General features: G+C 38.0%; 1 protein-coding gene across 1 annotated transcript in view; it reads left to right on the forward strand.

Moving 5' to 3' along the window:
- THSD7B (thrombospondin type 1 domain containing 7B) overlaps positions 1 to 8,243 on the forward strand; it is a 1,042,983-nt gene that overhangs the window by 70,170 nt on the left and 964,570 nt on the right. The window contains exon 2 of the mRNA XM_023515847.1: positions 4,982 to 4,988. The gene's annotated coding sequence lies outside the window, so the exon portion shown is untranslated. The remainder of the gene's footprint in view (positions 1 to 4,981; positions 4,989 to 8,243) is intronic.

Below are 8,243 nucleotides of genomic sequence, written 5' to 3' on the forward strand. Positions count from 1 at the left end.
GCCGTCATTGTTGTTTGGCGGGTCCGGGCTGGGGATTCGAACCCGCCACCTTAGGTGTATGTGGCTGGCGCCTTAGCCAGTTGAGCTATAGGCACCGAGCCCTAAATGTTATTTTTGGAATTTGCACTTTTTTGTTACATATATGTGCTCCCTTTGATTAATTGATATTTTTCTGAGTTTAAGACCCTTTTTTGCTTTTATTCACAAGATGATTTCTATTATGTTATCTAGGAAGCTCAGTTTTGGATCCATCTAACCCCAAAGTTATCTTTTTTAAAGGGCTGTTCCAGAAATGTCGACAAATCATTTTATATGGCCGGGCTTCAGTATTTTCAGTGTACCAAATATAATCTGTATTTGACTGATTAAATATGTTACTTGCAAAATATTTCATTAGGTTTGCAAACTCTAATACATGGCCTGCTGTCCTGCTTCTGATAGCTAAGGGTGGTTGTGGAAAGTTTTAATACATGGAGTGTCTTCTTTTTGCTGATAGATGTTTCTGTTAAAAATGGATAAGGTGATGAGATCAGAATCAACTGTGTTTCTTATGCAGAACCAGTGCTTGAGATGCATGCTAAATCCCCAGCTATGCATCTCATTAACTTGCCTAGCAGTTGGAGATCTGCATACTGACTGAGAATATTTCATTACTATATTTTTCTAAAGGAGGCTTTACATTTGCCAAAGAACTGACTAGATATGTGTCTCTATAACTCAACTAGTTTTACATTATAATCAATATGAAAGATTGTCTCTGATTACCCGGGGATGTCATGAAACTGTTCAGACATATTAGGTTTCTGCTTCATTTCTAATTGACTAGATCCTGTAAAATTTAGGGAAAGGAAGTGCATTGAAGAACATTTTTAAATGCTATTTCTTTCTATTCAGTTTTTTTCTTTAAAAATCTATGTCTAATTCTGTCATTTAATATTTGCAACAATTTAGAAGAAAAGTGAAAAGATAATTGTCCTCATTTTACAGTTGACAAAATACAAAAGAAAACAAGATAGTTTTCTGTTGCTGCTGTAACAAACCACACACATTTAATGGTTTAAAACAAATTTATTATCTATAGTTCTTCAGGTCAGAAATATGTCATGGACCTCTATCACTGGACTAAAATCATGGTATTGGCAGGACTGTGTTCCTTTGAAGGCTCTGGAGGAGACTGTTTCCTTATTATTTTCCACATTTAGAGGCTGCTTGCATTCTTTGAAGCATGGGCCCTTCCTCCATCTTGAAAGCCTGCAACAATAACCCAATCTCTCCTATACTTCCAGTGTCTCTTCTTTCTTTCCTTTCATTTTTAACCCAGCTAGGAAAGGTTCTGTGCTTTTAAGGACTCATTTGATTAGATTGAATTTACTTTGATCTGAATTCAAAATAATCTCCGCATCTCAAAGTACTTCTCCTTCATTGAATCTGTAGTGTCTTTCTGGTGATTTAAGGTAACATAGTCACAGGTTCTGGGGATTAGGATGTTGACATCTTTTGGGGAGGGGCGTTATTGTGCCTACCACAGGTTCCCCAGTGTCATGAAACAGATTGGAAAAGGGCTCATTCTACATGTTATTCTCATTCTTGTCATTATTAAATTATGTGCACTGAAGTAGATTATCTGAAGTATAAAATAGTTCATAATTAGTTAATTAGATTCTGATAACAGAGATTTTAGGAAATGGCAGATATCAAATCAGGAGTTTCTGTTTAATAAGATGCCAGCTCCCTAGACTTAGCATTGAGAAGACTTGTTATTGCCTTCTGCGATTTAAACCTGTTTTTGTACATTTGTTATAGCTACCATTAAACTGTAAGCATCTTTATTTATTTATTTATTTTTTTTAAAGAGACAGAGTCTCACTTTATCGCCCTCAGTAGAGTGCCAGAGCTCACAGCAACCTCCAGCTCTTGGGCATAGGCGATTCTCTTGCCTCAGCTTCCTGAGTAGCTGGGACTACAGGCACCCACCACAACACTTGGCTATGTTGTAGCAGTTTGGCTGGGGCCGAGTTCGAATCTGTCATCCTCGGTATATGGGGCTGGCATCCTACTCACTGAGCCACAGGTGCTGCCCAAACTGCAGGCATCTTGAAGGAGGTAAATCTGACCTATACTTTCTTTCCTAAAGGATCCTCTTCAGTACCGAGACCATCTCTTGTTCATTTGTTGATTACTGTTTGATTAGCTCTTTGATTCCGAGGTGATTACCATAGGTCTGGCTCAAGGAACATTGGTTAATAGCTCAGCTGCAATTTCCAGCTTACCTTCTTTCCTCTTCTTTCCCTCCCAAAGTCACACTGTCCCTTCTCTACTCTCCTGGAAAGTGTGGGAGGCTTTTGTCCTAGAAAGATCTGCTGTTAAATTCTTCACTGGTGATGCCTGGCAAAAAGTATGTGTTTGGATTCTAATAGTTACTAAAACCACCAACGAGAAAAGTGATGACATTTCAAATGCAACTAGTAAATAAAAGGAATTTCTTCAAAATAAAGCCTTTGTAGTGGTCACTAAATCACATTCCACTACCCTTTTCCTTCATACTAGAAGATTTCTCTACCTTTACATGGTCAGTGATAGAGCCGGAATGAACTGACACATTTTAGCAACAGCATTTAGTGTAGAATCTAACTCTGGGTAGATTTAGTGATTAGCTGGTTAATTATATATTTAATGATATATTTAACCAGCTAATCTTTGAGGGTAGAATTTCTGACTTTTCCTACAAAAGAATATGTGGTGATAAAACATAGAAACATGAAATTAGAAAACCAGAACAAATGCAGGAAAAGAAAATATACTAAATATTCATGTAGTCAATATAGTTACTGTGATTAGACCTTATGGTAGCTGCTATAAAAAGAGAATCATGAGAGGTCACTGGTTCTTCTGGCGATGTTTGGTTAGCCCTAGATTCTTATAGAATTTCTGATGTAATTTTTTGGGGGACTTTTTTTTGATGTAGAATACATAGCGTAGTATAGACTGCATACAATATCCAAGATATAGTAGAACCTCCATAGTTGACTACCTCCCTACATTGACCACCTCCTTAAATTGACCTGCTTTTCACAGATGAGACATGTACAAATCAGTACAGTAGGCCTAGTTCCTAGTTCACTTTTGTATGTTGACCATTTACAGTCCTTTGGGTGGTCAACTTCCAGAGTTTCTACTGTATTTAGAAAATTCACATTTATGGTATTCTAGTGACCAGACCAGTCAGCATCCTGAGAAGAAGGATGAATAGAGAGTTCTGAATTGTGTGGGGAAGACAGAGAACTAGAAGGAACTACTTACGTGGTGTCTAGAGCATCTTAGAACTAGAACTAAGGCAGCAAGGAGAGAAACTTAAGTTTAGTTCTCTAAGCCAGGACAATTCATCTATACCATTGTTTTTCTTTCTTTCTTTTTTTTTTTTTATATACCAATGGTTTTCAACCTTTTTGATCTCATGGCACACTTGAACCTATAGTTAAACTTCCATAGCACATTTAAATTATGTTGTTTAAAAAATATATATATATACTTCCTGTGCTTTGAACATTTTTCAAAAATAATTTAATTAAATAATCTTTAAAACTTTTCACGGCACATCTAAGATTGTCTCATGACACACTAGTTAAAAATTAGAGCTGAGAGGAACTGGGCTGCACAGCAGAAGGTGAGCGAAGCTTGGTTTGCATTTGCAGCTTCTCCCCATTGCTCATATCACTGCCTGAGCTCTGCCCTCTGTCTGATTGTCATAGGAGTGAGTACCAGGGGTCCTCAAACTATGGCCCACCGAGGACATTTATCTGGGCTGCCGGGTGTTTTTGCTGCTGCTGCCTGTCCTGCTTAGCAGCTGACTCATCCTGGGCCCGCAGTCTGCCCTCCAATAGTCTGAAGGACAGTGAACTGGCCCTCTGTTTAAAAAGTTTGAGGACCCCTGGACTGTACACCACTGTAAACTGCACATGGGATGGATCTAGGTTGTGTGCTTCTTATGAGAATCTAGGGTGTGATGATCTGAGGTGGAGATAACAGTGTGCTTGAATCATACCAAAATACCACCCCCCATCCATGGAAAAATTGTCATCCATGAAACTGGTCCCTGGTGATAAAGAGGTTGGGAACCACTGCACTAGGGGATGAAAGCAAAGTGTTCTTTGAGGTAAGAATAACTCAGTGTCTCTCAGAGGGCTGCTAATGTTGACTCAGCATTGCTGCAGTTTACTGGAGCTTCACAGCAGGGTGATGAGAGCCAGAAAGTATCTCCTGGCCTTAGACCCTGGAATGAAAACAAAGGCAAAAGCTCTCACAGTACTATAAGTTTGTCCTAGTCCACTTTCTTTAGAGGAAGATACAGATTAATTGCTTGAGTTGACTCTCACAAAGGCAGAGCCACTAGTTATCAACAGAAAGGCATAAGATATTTAGAGACAGTTATAATAAAAGGTGTGTGTGTGAGAGAGAGACAGAGAGAGAGAGATAAATAGATATTGGTTAAGGTAATGAAAGAAGAAACTTGTTTTGTACTTTGTCTCATTTCAGATGATAAGAATTGAATTTAGCACATTTCTTACCTCTATAAGTTTTAGTAAATGATCTGAAGCATATGTATGCCTGTTTGTGTGCTTTGTTGCAGGTGTCATATTGGCCGGTATAGCATAGGTGCCATGAAAATCCCAGCAGGTGAGTGAGGATTGACAGGCACAGTACTCTACTCTCTTCATTCCTTGACCTCCAGCTCCTCTTTCTACTCTTGTCTTTTGCTGGCTTCTCAATCCACCTAAAGCAATTTTGAGGTCTCCCACAATCTTCCGGTCTCTAAACTCAAAAGTCCTCATGCTGTTTATCCTTTCAAGACCATTCCCTTCTTAGCACACTTTTCATCTCTAGATAGACTTTTCTATGTCCCCTTTTCAGTTAATAGCACCATGGTTCCTTCTGTTACGCAAATCAAAAATGTAAGAGCCAGGGTGGCACCTGTGGCTCAAAGGAATAGGGCGCTGGTCCCATATACTAGAGGTGGTGGGTTCAAACCCAGACCCGGCTAAAAACTGCAAAAAAAAAAAAAGAAAGAAAAGTAAGAGCCATCTGTGACTAATTCTTCTTCATGGCAGCAAATGTGGTCATTTTCCCTCCTGCATCCCCACGTCTACCATGCTGGTTCAACATGTCATCATTTCTTACCTGGTGTCTGGAGCATCTCTAAGATGTTTACCCATGTACATTTCTGTCACACTGTGTTCCCTTCCCCACATAGTTGCCAGAAATATCCATCTGGAGAGTTATTGTTTCAAAATGAGGCTGCTACCCTTGCCTACAAGGCCCTACATGTCTGGCCTTACTTTCATTGCAAGCACCATCTTGTACTCCTTGCTCTTTGCATGCTAGCCATGTGACTTTCTGTCTCTTCTTCAGACCTGCCAAGCATATAATTGCCACAGGGCTTTTGCACACGTACTATTAATACATACTCAGACTACAGTATTCTTGCCTGTTCTGTTTCACCTGGATAATGACTTTTTGTTCTTAGATTTTAGCATGAGTGTCACTTCTGGAAAATTCCTTCTGAGTTTCCCTAGTAGATTCTTTCCTTGTTTTACCTCTAACATAGCAGTGCTGGCCTGTCCTGTCCATGACTGTCTCCTACTGGACTGTAAGCTTAATGAGAGCTGGAATTATGCTTATTTTTGCACCTGGCACAGGGTATGCACTCAGTAAATATTTGTTGAATGAGCATAATCCTACATTCTCTTTGTAAGGTGTTCATATCTGTGTGCAACTCTCCTTTTTCAAGGCTTATCCTGCATTCATTATTTACATCTGAGCATTCCTTTGTTCTCTTTCTTACTGCATGTTAGAGTTTTCTTCTAACTAGATAGTATGTTCTGTAAGGATGATTGTAAATTCTGTGAGGACAAGGAGAAATGTCATGCTTTGAAAAGGGCCTTTAGAGTGCCCAGAATGCTTTTAAGCATGGAGCAAGTTTTTGAACCAAGATTTGAGGATCAATTTACCTTTCTTCGTATGTATGTGGAAGGTCAACCATAACCTTTTGCACATTGCTTCCTCTTTTCTGGGCTTTCTCCTTTAGCCCCTTTAGATGTAGACCAGGTTGGAATAGGTGAGAGGTGCAAGTAGAACCATTTATCTGTTCCCTTTCTCTGTGGGAACTTTCTGGAACCTTTAAGAACATAGGCTTCAACTCCTTACCTGTCATATCAAGAAATTCAAACCCAGAAAGGAAAATCTCTTGAATTACATGGGGCAGGTGTGCAGTAAATTGTACCAGGTTGCATAACTAATTAGAAGAAAGACTGTGGCCAGTCAACTGTGTCCCCTGACTCCAGGCCCATTGTTCTTTACTGGGTTGTCTCATTTAAATTGGTAGAAGAAAGATTAAGCACTCGTTAATATGATGAGGAGCACATGCTGGGATTAAAATTAATAGGGACAGGGAAAGCCATGAAGATCCTGAGAGAAAATGTGAGTCTGTGGGTGAGCCAGGTGGAGCAGGGATGCATTATGTATTTGCCTAAAACTATTATCTAGATTTTATTTTTGTTTAAAGCATGTATGTTATCTTTATTTTCCTTATGCCTTACTGCTTGAATCTTTACAGAATAATTGTACTTTAAAACATCCCTTTAAAAATATCCTTTTCCTCTTGCTTCCTATATTTTTATTATACAAGCTCTAAGTTGTGACCCTCCTGGGTATTGTGGTCTGTAATTGTGAGCATTGGTGTGTGCGTAGTTTATGTTCATACACAGATCTGGTGGCTTTTCCTCACAGTTGTCATTCTCTTATCCTTTTCCTAGGTGCCAGATGTCATGTTCTTCCTTTGTGCCCCAGTGTGTGCATGTGCACGCACACACACCTGAATGTGCACAAAGGTTTAACTGAAGTGAAATACTATGACATATGGTACCTGAAAAGCAGTCTCAATAACAAAGCTGTAATCAAGGGTGCAGATGTTTAGTATTTGACAAATGAAGTTTTTTATGTAAAACTGTTTTAGTACATTAAGTTAAGAGGTGGAAAATTAGCTGCATACTGTAATGAGCATTTTCTTCCATTGAAATGGACTAAAATGAGAAATTTAACCAAATAAATAAGTTAGGCCCCCAGTGATCCTCTGAATATGTTTTTCTGAGTACTCAGATTTCATTTTTATTGCTTCCTGGGGGTTCTTTTCTTCTACCTTCATTATTCAGCTTATAGAAGTAGTGCATTAAGGTGCTCTAAGTTTTGTTAACCTTAAAGTATTTGGAAATAGAATTTCTATAGGATTCTGTAATGTATTCTCTCTCTAATGTTTAATTTTCCTATAAATGAAATTTTTTCATCTCTCTACCCTTTCGCACTTTGTTACTCATTTTCTCTTAGTTTCTAAAACCTTGTTTCCTTTCTGAACACCTTTTCTTAGATACTTCAAATGGATAACCACATATTTTTTCAAATATATTTCATTGTCTCTATCATTGTCATTAAATTTATTTCTGTATGCCACTCAGTGCTTAGTTGCTCCTGGTTTAATGTCTGCTATTCTTTTACTCCACCTTAATTGTAAATCCCTTGAAATTAAAAGTTAGATCATCAGGTAAGTGATCTGTAAATACCCCTTGATTTCTTTTAGGTTGTTTTTAGAAAAGGAAGGAGGCTCACTGCTTAGCAGAAAATGACATACATGGATCAATTATAAATACATAAAATGATAATCAACTGGTAATTGCCATCAATAAAGTGATTTGGCACTTGTCTTGATCTTTTGGACCTGGGCCACCTAAAGTCCTAGTTTGTCTTATTTGGCTGGTGCTCTGGAGTTCTTGGCCTGGAGAATAATCTTTTTTTAGCCATATTTAGTTTGCCAGTAGATTTTTTTGGGTTCCCTTTTCATTAGAGGCAACTCAAAATGGTATTTCCTAAGAAAAAATAAGGATCTCAGTTAAAGATGAAAATAACATTTATTTTTAGCATTTAATATTTAGATAATATTTTCTTTCATCTTCTTCTTTTTTTTCCCTTTTATTTCATTTTCTTTTCTTTTTATTTATTATTCAATCATAGCTGTGTACATTAACGCAGTCATGGGTACAGTGTGCTGGTTTTATATACAATTTGAAATATTTTCACCAAACTGGTTAACATAGCCTTCATGGCATTTTCTTCGTTATTGTGTTAAGACATTTATATTCTATATTTAGAAAGATTCACATGTACCCTTGTAAGATGGATCACAGGTGTGGTCCCAC

The sequence above is a fragment of the Otolemur garnettii genome, unplaced genomic scaffold (genome assembly GCF_000181295.1).
Source record: "Otolemur garnettii isolate 467f Iridium unplaced genomic scaffold, OtoGar3 scaffold00080, whole genome shotgun sequence".
Classification (NCBI taxonomy): Eukaryota; Metazoa; Chordata; class Mammalia; order Primates; family Galagidae; genus Otolemur; species Otolemur garnettii.